Consider the following 13,312-nt stretch of genomic DNA (forward strand, 5'->3'; position numbering starts at 1 on the left):
TATTTGCATAATAATGTTTTATTTATAAATATATTGTAATGGGACTACTCTTATTGTTATCAAAAATGCTTATACAATATGACTTCAATGTTCAAAACAATTATTGACCTTATGCATAAACATGTAATATTTATATTAACATGAGCCTATAGTTCAGCAAGCAATACATCATACAGTTGCTCTATCTACACCATTGCTCGGGCAAAAGCCATTTGTACAAGAAACATTTTTATGTGTGACATAAAAGAAAATGTTGTTCGCTTTTGAGAGATGTTAAAATCAGAGGCCTTTCCTCCCATTTTAATCGTTTATTTTTACCTTTTACGTCTTTCTAAAATTCAACTGAGGGGTGATATATGAAAGCTGGTTAACAATTCTTAATTAAAAGTTTCGTAGTTCATGTTCAAAAGCGCAAAAGTTGACGGAATTTTCCCCACAAATTGGATTAAATACGAGCAGATTTTCAAACTTTATTAAAATCTCTAAACTTTCCCAGTAAAGAGAATTTTTTTTGCATGACATTTAAACTTTGTCCATTATAAAGCAAAGCAGGAATAAAATCAAGCAGTGTAACTGACTTAGTACTTCAGAATATTTGAAGTAAAAGGATTTTCTAATGAAGAAAAAGAGAGAAAATATTTTTACAATGAATGAAATTCACATGTCAAGATAAGGATATAAGTATACGTAGGAATCCTTAGTATATATAACTGCTATAATGAAAAAAAAATTATTAATTTTATGATACCATTCATTCAAAATTAATGTTGTTAATACATATATTTTTGCTCTCTGAAGCATAAACAGAAAGACTAACTCAAATCCTTTGGGAAGATTTAAAATGAAGAAAAAAGTTTACTATGCATATATAAATACTATCTTTCCCATTTTTATTAAAATATATATAAATTTAGTCTCATACATGTATACATGTTTATACCTTTTTAAAAAAATGAAATCATTTTAGCATATAATAGCTGTTGAATGGTATATTTTATAGTAGTGCTAATTGGTTCATGGCTTTCCTTGAGTTAATTAGAATTGTATATGCCTGTACTTCAGTTGTATTTCTATTTAATCAATGTCTGATTGTCTTTTGTACTGGAATCATAGAAACCATTTTTGCATCATTGTTGTGTAGTGAACATAAAAGTTTTATTTAATCATTCAGGTTTACTGACAACTACCGTGACACTTTCAAATTATAAACTTTTGGGCTTTCAAATTATAAACTTTATTTTTAAAAACGTCTTTGCTTAGTTAAAAATTAGTATGTTTAAAATGAGGAGAAGGTTCTGCTTGTGAAAATGGCAGAGTAGATTGAGTTTTGCAAGAACTCTTCTGTTGTAAACACTGAGAAAAACATGGACTAAAGAAAAACCAAATTATTTTTTTGGCATCAGACATTTGTCAAATGAGTGAGAAATTGATGCACCAAAGATAAGGAGATATATCTAGAGCAATAAGATCAGTATCTGTGGCCGCTTTAACCTTTAAGTAATTTTCTAGTTCCAAAAATAGTAACAAAGAAGATGAGAAGGAGACAGAATGCTTTTGAGATTCATGAGTCAGACACAAAACAGACATCCTGGCCATCAATGTTGGGATATCTTGGCAAAATTAGAGGATTTTTTGTGGGATCCTAAAGGAGTACAATCTAGGAATAAGAATAAAATGCAAATAAACTTGGTCTGTACAGAATGTACACATATTTTCACATCATTTTATGTCCTGAGTCTATTTAGGGTGATTTGATCATTAAAAGAGAACTTTAAAACCATGCAATATATTTTATATGAAGTGTTCAAAACTCAAAAGAAATTTCAAGTCAAGTAAGAAGGCAACATAAAACTAAAACCTTAATAAGCAAACAAACCGTAGGAATGTTCTATTATCACATAATAATTTCAGAATAACTTCTATAACAAATAAAAAAATTCAATATCCTCATGACTATTAGAAAAAGTGAAAACTGTAAGGAAAATAATAGAAATTCTAGAGCTAAATGCACAATAACTAGATTTAAAATTCAATCACAGGCTTAACAGAAGATTAAACAGCTATAGGGAAATTTAGGAAACAAAGATATAGTTGAATAAATATGTAGGATGAGGCACAAAGAAACGAAAGGTTAGAAAATATAGAAAAAATACAAAATTGATAAGGAATACAGTTGCAGATTTATGTGTGATATGAAATTCCAGAGCAAGAGGAAAAGGAACAGTGCTTCCAGGAAGAAACAGTACTAAATATGATTACCTGGGAGAGATGGCTTGCCAGCGCCATACATATTTGTATGAGGATGCAGCTGGGAATTTTTAATGACGTGTTAAAATGCAAGTGTTGGCTGGTGTATAACTATGGAACTTATAGAGACCTCATTCCGATATAGGGACGTTTGCACACTTTTTCAGGCTATTCCTCCAAGAAGACCACCAGAAACTTACAGGGAAGGTAGCGGAGAAGGCAGAGCTTAACTAATTTCCCTTTGAAAGTGGGCTGTACATAGTAACTTGCTTCTAATGAACAGAGTATGATATTGTAAGAATAGAAACCTTAGAGTGGAGAAACCTGGTAGATACCACCATAACCAAATAATCAAGGTGAATATCATTTGTGATGAGTTATATTTATATCATGTACCCCCAGATGTCACACAATAAAATGAGCATATTACCTCTTTGATATCCTTCCACAAATAAGTATCCCCAGCCATAGCATAACTGTAAGAATACATCAGAGAAATCCAGTTTGGAGGACATGCTTGACCATTAATCTTCAAAAACCTCAAATAGGAAAAATACTAATATTTAGTGACAGAAGCCAGAATAATAATTGTCATGGGGCTGGAACATGGAATTGATTGCTAAGGAAGATGACTAAACCATGTAGGGTGATACAAATGTTCTATTTTTTGATGGAAATGGCAGTGGTGGGTACATTGATCCACACTATATACATATATAAAAATTCACCGAGCTATACAATTAAGATTTGTTTACACACCTCACTATATACTTTTGCACAAATTATTTAATATTTCAATAAAAATGTTAAAGATAAAAGTAAGAAAAGAATAATAAATTGAATCACTAAAAGATACACATATACAATTGAGTAAATGGAAATACATCTTTCTTTCTTGGAAAGGATGGTTTGGCAGCATAAAATATTAATTTCTCCCATATAAATATACAAGTTTAGTGTAACACACATATAAATATGATCAAGTATTTTCTTTCTCCCAGAAATGGCAAGATAGCTTTAGGGTTTATATAGAAAACAAACACCCAAACATAATGAAGAACTAACAAAAAGACCAATGAAAGGGCAAATATCCTTCTCAGATATTAAAACATGTATAAGGCCTCTACAATTAATACAGTGCAATAATACATGTATAGATAAACCAGAGGAACAGAATATAAAGTCTAGAAATAGAAAAAAGAACATCCTGAAATCCAGTACCTGTTAAATGGTTTATGGAAAATGTGAACATTATAATATGTTTAGTTGGGATATTTTGATAGTCATTTACAAATAATAATTCATCATGCATGACTCATATTAAAAAACAGAAAATTTTGGTAATGGTACAAGATCTAAATTTTAATTAACATAAATATCTTAACTTAAAACACCAATTACTTGACATCTGATCATAGGGAAAGGTTTCCAACTATGACTCAAAATTGAGATTAAAAAAAAAAAGATAAATATGATTACAAATTTCAAAAGATTTACAAAAGATTTCATGATGAAATAAAACCATAAACAATATCAAAATAAAAATATTAAATGGACTGGAAAAACACTTGCAACGTATATCACAAATTTTTAAAACGGCTGATGTCTCATGTATACCATGTTTCCCTGAAAATAAGACCTAGACGGATCAATAGCTCTAATGCATCTATTGGAGCAAAAATTAATATACAACCTGGTATTATATTATTATATTATATATATATATTATATTATATATATTATATTATATTATATTATATTATTATATTTATCATATTATATTATATGAGACCCGGTCTTATATTAAAATAAGACCGGGTCTTACATTAATTTTTGCTCAAAAAGACTCATTAGAGCTGATGGTCCAGCTAGGTCTTATTTTCGGAGAAACACGGTATATCTCCGATGTACATATATATGATTCTCATATATATCTCATATACATATATATGATTCTCAAAAATTGAGGGGAAAAAGAGGAGAGGAGAATGGCAGATGAGGGTATAAGGAATCAAATACATGGTGATGGAAGGAGAACCGACTCTGAATGGTGAACATACAATGTGATGTATAGATGATGTATTACAGAATTGTACACCTGAAAACTATGTATTTTTACTAACAATTGTCACCCCAATAAACTTTAAAAAAAAAAAAAAACTTAAGGGGAACACATGGCAAAATAAATGAATAACAGTTCACATCAATGTATAAAAATGACTCTTATACACATGAAAAGTAAATTCCACATTTCTCACAATTAGGAAAAGCAGCTTAAATCACATAGAGGTATCACTTCTGAACTCTTTCTTTGGAAATATTTAAATACTTGACATAAAATTATTTTAGTGAGACAGTGGGGGCAATAGGCACTCTCATACACTGGGATTGAGAGTGAAAAATATTAAAATGCCTATGGAGGAAAAGTTGGCAACATTTAAATATACCTGCATTTTTCAATGTCAATATCTTGGTATTGTTACAAAACTATGGGTTTTCAAGATGTTACTATTGGGAGAAACTGAATGCAAGTCCATGTTATTTCTTTGTATTATTTCTTACAACTGTATGTAAATCTAAAATTATCTCAAAGTAAAAAGTTTAATAAAAAACAACTACAACATTAGCTCAGACTGGTTATCTTTGGAGAGGAGGAAAGGATTTATGTTTAGTAAGGGGGACAGTGAGAATTCTGTGATGTTGGTAATTTTCTGTTTTTTCACAAACTGAATTATGCTTAACAGGAGTATTCATTTTGTGATATGTCATTGAGGTCAACAATTGTTTGAATTGGAATTCTCTGTATGTTATATTTTAATTAAAAAAAAATAAAGGGAAAAAAAAGAATTAGCTGGGGAAAATCAATCTTACCTTGTGAGGTATTTTGGCTTTTTGGTAAAACTTTCCTAACAAAATAATTAGGTACCATGAGTGGATTCTCTGTGGAAACACTAAGCAAAAAAGGAGTGACCTGCTCTTTAAATTTGTACACACAGGAAGAATTTTCTGAATTGGATCTCAGTTTTCTTGAATTGGATTTCTGATTTGATTTGATTTAAAGACACTAATGATTCTATTTTCAGTTGTAAATAGACCCTCACTAATAGTCAATGGCATGATCTGATAGTAGAACTATGTAAAATATTGCCATTGGATATTTGTAATCAAAACATTTTAAGAAACAACGATCTTGGTGACCAATATTTTCAAAAAAATTTGTCAAACTAATGAACATAATGAAACTGGCTGGTTACAACTAATATCTCTGCTCTAAGTGGGGAAAGAAAAAGATGAGCTTCAGGGTTGAAATTCCTAGCTCAAGAACCATACAAATGACCTGAAAACTTCCATGTCTGTCCTGACAGAGGCACTTATCTTTAAAGACACAGGTCTGAGATTGATAAAATACGAATTTAGAGTGTCATCTGACAAGCTGCTGAATTACAACACAAATTAAATCCACACCCTTGGAAGCTGTCTATTGATAAATTGAAGACAATGTTTATGAGGGAATGTGAGCATGAAAGTTGGAATGGGAATGTGTGGGAACACCCGACAGAGCTAGGAAATTGAGCCCCTAAAGTCTGATGAGTCTTATTTGCCAGTAGAAACAGCCCCTCTATTCTTAGTAAAAGCAACCAACCCACCACTAAGAAAGGACTCCTCTCCTTCCCCATCTGAGGGGATTGATCTTGCATTGCCGGAAGAAACACTCATGTCCTCCCCTGTAGCAGTTGCCTTAAAAGAAAATCCTAATTATCTTCAGGACCCACACCACTGACCCTCTTTGCTTCTCAACATATAACTAAGACTCCAGTCCCAGTAGGCCCCTAAAGGAGAAATACAAAGTGAGATCCAGGGGAAGGTGCACTACACTTCAATAGAAATCATTGTTTATACAGGCAAAAATCAAGGGAATATGTTTTGGAATGGATAGTAAAATTGTGGGATAATGGTGGAAGGAATATAAAGTTGGATGAGGCTGAGTTTATTGATATGGGCTTATTGAGCACGAGTCTGTTTTAATGTTCTGCTAGGCAATTAATAAGGGCTCTAACAGTATGGTTTCTTGGTTAGCTGAAACATGAACCAAAATGTGACTCATAGTAAGTGAGTTAGAAATGCCAAACTGGCCTTGGTTTAATGTAGAGAACATGATTCAAAGGCTTAAGGAAGTTGGGATCTTAGAGTGGATTGCCATCTAAAACATACTCACCCACAATGGAAAGGTCTAAAAGACACACTTTTTACCAAACTGTAAGAAATAAAGTTGTGAAGGGAGCCCCAGCATCCTTGAAATGCTCTGTGATCTGTTTTCTCTGTAGTTCAGAACTTACAGGAAGACCTGAAGCCATTGAATTGGGAAACCTAAACACAATGGGAGCAATTAGACTCCAGGATCATAGGGGCCAAGTGGTGGCACTCAACCACCAAAGGCAATATGGTCATGGTTACCCTAATGGACAGGAGAGTCAAAGCAGGAACCAGAATAGTGTAACTCATGTAGACATTTGGCACTGGCCAATTGATTATGGTATTTCTAGAAGAGAAATTGATAGGAAGCTTACCAAATTCTTACTTGATATGTATAAGCACAGTTCTAGGTAAAGTGAAAAAAGTCTAACTTGAATCATAAAAACAGAAAGACATGACCCCTGAGTCAATGCCCAATCTTGAGCCAGTTTACCACCCAGAACCTCTGAATAAAGGGAAGTTTAGGCCCCTTGAAAAATGATCCCAGAACAATACCAAAAATTTATACCCTTAATCTTTCTCATAGTATTCAACCTATCACCAGAGTAACTTAATTTGGGAAAAGGAAATGCTCAATCCTTTTGAAGATCATTGGCCATTGACTTTGAACTAACACTCATTCCAGAGGATCTAAAATGTCACTATGGGCCATTAGTAAGAGTAAGGGTTTATGGAGGTCAGGTGGTCAATGAAATTTTAGCTCAGAGCCATCTCAGAGCAAGCTAGTGGGTCTCCGGAACCATCCTGCAATTATTTTCACAGTTGAAAATTGTATAATTGGAATAGACATATCAAGCAGCTAGCAGAATCCCCACATTGGTTCTCTGACCTGTGGTTTGACAGCTATTATGGTGGTAAAGGTCAAATAGAAGCCACTAGAAATGCCTCAATCTAGGAAAATATACCAAAACATGTATTCTTTGAGGGATTGCCGAGATTAGGACCACCACAAAGGACTTGAAAAATGCAGGGGTGGTGATTCTACTACATCCCCACTTACCTGGCTTATTCTGTGTCAAAGACAGATGGATCTTGGACAATGACATTGGGTTATTGACAGCTTAACCAGGTGGTGAATAGAGTTGCACCTGCTGTCTTGGATGTATTTTCATTACCTGAGCAAATTAACACACCCTATGGTATCTGGTATGCTGCTACTGATGTGGAAAATGCTCTTTTTGTCCATCTCTGTTAATAAAGACCACTAGCAGCTGTTTGTTTTCAGCTGGTAAGGCCAGCAGTACACCTTCTCTGTTGTTCCTCAGGGATATATCAAATCTCTAGCCTTATATCATAAATTAGTTTATAGGAATCTTGATTCCCTTTCCTTCCACAACAGATCACACTGATCTATTATAATGACTGTATTATGCTGACTAGACCCAGGGAGCAAAAGTATCAACTATGCTAGACTTATTGATAAGACACCTGTGTGCCAGGGGTAAGAAGTAAATCCAGCAAAATTTGAGGGTATTCTACCTTCATGAAATTACAAGGATTCAGTGATGTGGGAGAAGTTTGGATAGTCCTAAAGTGAAGGCTAGTTGTTGCATCTTTTACCTCCTGTAGTTAAAAAGGAGGCCCACACCTTGTTGGCTTATTTGGATTTTGGCGGCAACATATTCCTACTAGAGTGTGTTATTCTGGCCCATTTACCAAGTGACCTGAAAATATGATAGTTTTAAGTGGGGCTCACCACAAGAATAGGCTCTACAACAGGTCCAAGCTGTCATGCAAGCTGCTCTGCCATTTGACTCTTTCATGCAAAATATCCAATGGTGTTTGAAGTGCCAGTGGCAGATAGGAATGCTGCTTGCACCCTGTGACAAGCTCCTATAGGAGAATCTCAGTAGAGATCCTTCACCTTTTGTTAGAAAAGCATCTGATTCCCCGTAGATAACTATTCTCCTTTTGAGAAATAATTCTGGGCTTGCTACTGGGACTGGGTCTTAATAGAGACTAAGGACCATCAAATGACCATGAAACTTAAACTATTTATTATTCACTGGGTGTTATTTGACCAACCAAGACATAAAGTTGGGCAGGTACAACAGCACTCATCATCAAATCGAATGACATATACGAGACTGGACCTGAAAAGGCCCTGAAGGCAAAAAAGTAAGTTCCAGGAAGAGGTTGCTCAAATGTCTATGGTCCTTACTCATACTCCACTGCCTTTTCTCTTCCAGTATGCATCTGTGGTCTCATGTGGCATTTCCTATGATTAGTGGGTAGAAGAAGAGGAAACTCAGGTAAGTTGTTATATGTTTAAGAACAAATAAATTGTCTACTAACTGTGTGACTTTGGATATGTCATTCAACCTTTCTTGCCTCTGTTTACTCAAGTAATTACTCAAAGTAATAAGAAGAATCATCCCCATGTCATAGAAAAATTGTGAGAAATAGATGATTAATAACATGTAAAGGAATTAAAACACAGTCAAATATCTGCAGTGTTCAGCATTATTATTATTATTATATTGGATTCCTATTTTATCAGAAATTTGGTAAATTTAATAGTTGTGTGCAATAGTGATCATTTAAGTTTCATTCCACAGTGAATTCTGTGATTCTTAAAATAATTTTTGAATAATTTTGTCAAATATATTTGCCTAAATCAAATCCAATTACTTGGATGAGTATATACTCTTTGTAGAAAAAGGCTTCCAAGGTATTTTTTGAGGCTATTACACATTCTAAATTTATTTTCCCTGACTCTGTAGGCTCTAAAAACAATACTGCATGTTCAGGCAAATTTGAGCTGACTCTTTAATATCCCTCATTATTATTTTCAGCATGAATGGCCATTCATACATTTTCCTGGTTCCAAAAATAGCACTAATTGGTCATGCAGATATAAACAACTCACACTTGTTCCAAACACTGATGCATTCTGAGTGTAAATAAAACATATTGGACAGAATGAAGACTCTGACACCTCCCCATATGCCACGGTGCTGTTTTAATACCATGATATCAAACTCTGAGCTCAAAGATATACTCCAATCTCAACTCATTAATTTTTGTGAACCTCCTAAATAAGCAACACACTTTTGCATTGCCTTGCCTTTCTCAGCTCATTATTTTATTCAACTATCAAACAACTACTACATATCAGGCAATCTCCTGCCCACTGTAATAAATAGGCAAAGAAAAGAAACACAAGATAATTTTATATACAAATGGGAGAGATAGAAAAAAATATTAAAACACACACACTTACAAACACACACACACACACACACACTGTTAAATAATACAAATAATTAACGAGAAAAACAAACCAGAGGAAAGGGATGCAAAGTTTGGGGGAAAGTGGACACAGCTTTTATTTCAGTAATCAGGAAAGATCAAACCAGTCAGAGAGATTATACTCAGGTTTAAATCCAGCAAAGTATGTGCAAGATCCATTACTGAAAACTATAAAGCAATGAAGAAATAAATCAAAAGGCTACATAACTGTATAGATATACTGTGTTCATAGATTGGAAGGTGCAAAATTGATAATGTTAATTCTCCTCAAATTCATATATAGATTCAATGCATTTCCAAATAAAATCCCAAAGAACTATTTGTAGGAATCAATATGGTCAGTTCTAATAAAGAAATTCTGGATAAATAGAAGAAACTGTATCAGTAAAAATAAATAAGCAAGTTAAAATCCCAACTTGTATAAATGAGATAGTTACATAATCCAATCTCCTTTCCAAATTTAAAATAAAATATTCTAAAATATCTAACATGGAAACTAAGGAAACTGACTAATATTAAGTTTATATACTTTAAAAGACACACATCATAGGTAATAATGATAATTAAACTATTAACTCAAGAATGTCTGATATAAAAACAATAATCATTTTGGAAGATTTTTCCAGTACAATAATGCTGATAAAATAAAACTACAGGAAAATTGATATGAAATTTCTGTAAGATTGTAGAATACATATATTAAAAGATTGTTTTGTTTAAATATAATGGTAACCAAACTGATGATTGATGTTATAATTTGTTTGACATCTGAATCTTCAATTAGAAAGGAGATTGGTTATTGTTTCAGTGGTTTTGCTCTCAGAGGAAATTTAAGTTTTAAGGACTTAGTCTTAAAGAAAAGGAGTATGTAATGAATGATTTCTCAAACTTTAGGAAAACCTGGTCTCCTTAGGATAAAAATAAACATTTTATATGCCTCACAATATTCTGAAAGATAGCATTCTAAGCAATGTGTGCGTGTGTGTGTAAGTGCATGGGTACTTGTATATGCATGTGCAAGGGGGGATGGGGAAATGGATCAATGTTTGTGTACATATGTGTATAGTATATATCACGTGTGTAATATGTATATATATATATATATATGTATGTATGTATGTGTATATATATACACATACATACATATATATGTATATATTATATGGAAAACATATATATGTATGTTTTTCATTATCTGAAAATTCTTCGAGGCAATAGGCACTAAACTAGTGAACTAGTAATGTGTTTCCATTTTGAAATGACACATTGGCTAATACCATAGAGAAACACAGGGGTAAGGACTGCTCTGAGGACTCCTTTCAGATAACATATGCAATTAAATCATTGTTAGATAGCTGTATTAATCTGGCTTTGAGGATACAGTTTGTTGTGATGCTACAAGTGCTGATACTGAGTGGGGGGAAGATTATCTGCTGAGTTTCTACCATTATCTCAGTCCTAGTACTTTCCAGTACTATATTACAGTGAAATCACATAACCTTTCCAAGAGTATGGACAACCATATTGCTTTCTCCAAGACATGGGTGTATTTTACAGCATTTGTTTCATTTTTTCTATCAGTGTTTTCCAATCTGTGTTCTTTTGAGCCCTAAAGTTCAGTTGGCTTAGGGATGGTGAAGATCTCGGTTTCTATCTGCTTATTTTCTGAAGAACTATATAATATTTTGGGAGGAAAACTTGCTTTAAAAAAGGAATAAAAAACTACACTAAGAAGAATAAAACTGGAGATCTATACAGTGTGAACATCTAAATATAAAGTTATATTATTACTCAAGGGAGTACAGTATTGATGTGAGGATTTGCAATTAGACCAGTAGAGGGAATAGAGTCTAGAAACAAATTCACTTGTTCATATTTATAGAAACATCACCCTGGAGTAAAGTAGAAAAATGATCATTCTATAAATTGTTCTGGGTCAATTTGATGTTCATTTGGGGAAAAACGATGAACCTGGATCTATACCCTACATTATATGCAAAAATAAATTCCTGATGGATTGAAGATATAAATACAAATGGCAACATTATGAAGCTTCTAAAAGAAAAGACAGATTATCTTCCCATCTATAAGTAGGCACAGATTCCTTATAAAGCACTCAAAAGTATGAACATAAAATATATAGTTGATTATATTAAAATTACTAACACCTGTTTTAATAACATGACATTCAAAAAGTAGTCACAGAGTGAGAGGTGATACTTTTAATACACATGTATGATGCAAAAAGTATGTTTAAAATATAAACCTATTTTCAAAAACCAAAATGAAAGTGCAAACTATTCAATAGAAACATGGGCAATATACCTAGATGTGTACTTTTCCAAACTGACCAACAAAGAGGCAAATAAATATATGTTCATGTTAAGATTCTCAGTCATTTTAATGATTAGGCGATGTAAAAAAAAATAAGAAGACACCACCACCACCAACACCACCAAAATACAATGTGATACTACAATGTATAGCACAGAATAGCAATATGGATAAAAATATAGAAACATATATAGATATTGATAAGTGAAAGATAGATAAATTGATAGATAGATAAAAAATAAAAGTGTGTAACAGAATATGGAGTAAAAGCAATCACAGAGTGCCAGTGGGGTATAATTGGTACAATCACTTGGAAAAACTATTTGTCAGTTTCTATCTAACCTGGCTAAATACAAAAACTCTGATCTAGTAATTTCACATCTAGCTATACATTCACAGAAATTCATACATGTGTTTATGAAAACAGCCATATGAGAGTGTTTATGGATTTATTATTTGTCATTGGTCCAAACTGGAAACTAACCAAATACCCCTGAATGTTTGAAAAAATAAGTGAATTATAATATATCATCTAATGCCATTCTATGCTAAGATAAGACGCAAAAGTGTACATACTATATTATTGCATTCGGATAAAGTGCAAAAACAAGAAACAAATAATATATGCCGTTAGAAGTCAATATGAACTTAAAACTGTAGATTATTGACTAGAAAGAAGCAAGAGGGTACTTCTGTGGTATTAGTAATGTCTATTTTTTGATATGCTTACAGGTTTCACAGGTATAATGTTTGTGAAAATTCAGTGAATTGTACAATTATACATATACACTTTGAAGTATTTTATATTTATTTAAAAAATACTGAATTTAATTCCCTAGTATGTACTAGATTTCTGAAAGAAGCTAACATGGAACTTGCAGTCTCATAGGACACTTTGAAGTCATAAGATTGATGATTATACCTTTGATTTTTCTTTATTATTAAATAAATTATGTATGTACAGTGATAATGAAGGTTCTAGTGACACATACAGATAGATTTATTCTTGAGTGATACAAAGTTAACTTTGAAGAATTCCAAAAATAATTATGATTGCTTTGAACTCCTAGATAACTGGACATTATTTTGAGGATCAGATTCCTTCTAAACTCTTTTCCATTTTAACGCCATAATTTTCATCTTTTCACACAAAATTGTAGTCAAAATCAATCTTTATTGCAGATGTTTTGTAAGTTAAATGTAATTATTATTGAGTCAAATTATC

At 32.6% G+C, this 13,312-nt stretch overlaps 1 long non-coding RNA gene across 2 annotated transcripts in view; it reads left to right on the forward strand.

Annotated features, from left to right (window-relative positions):
- The window catches only part of LOC141572197 (uncharacterized), an 839,411-nt gene that overhangs the window by 624,781 nt on the left and 201,318 nt on the right, over positions 1-13,312 (forward strand). For both annotated transcript variants that reach the window (XR_012497419.1, XR_012497417.1), the window contains exon 6: positions 8,691-8,753. This is a non-coding gene — a long non-coding RNA (uncharacterized LOC141572197). The remainder of the gene's footprint in view (positions 1-8,690; positions 8,754-13,312) is intronic.

This window comes from Rhinolophus sinicus, linkage group LG06 (genome assembly GCF_036562045.2).
Source record: "Rhinolophus sinicus isolate RSC01 linkage group LG06, ASM3656204v1, whole genome shotgun sequence".
Taxonomy (NCBI): Eukaryota; Metazoa; Chordata; class Mammalia; order Chiroptera; family Rhinolophidae; genus Rhinolophus; species Rhinolophus sinicus.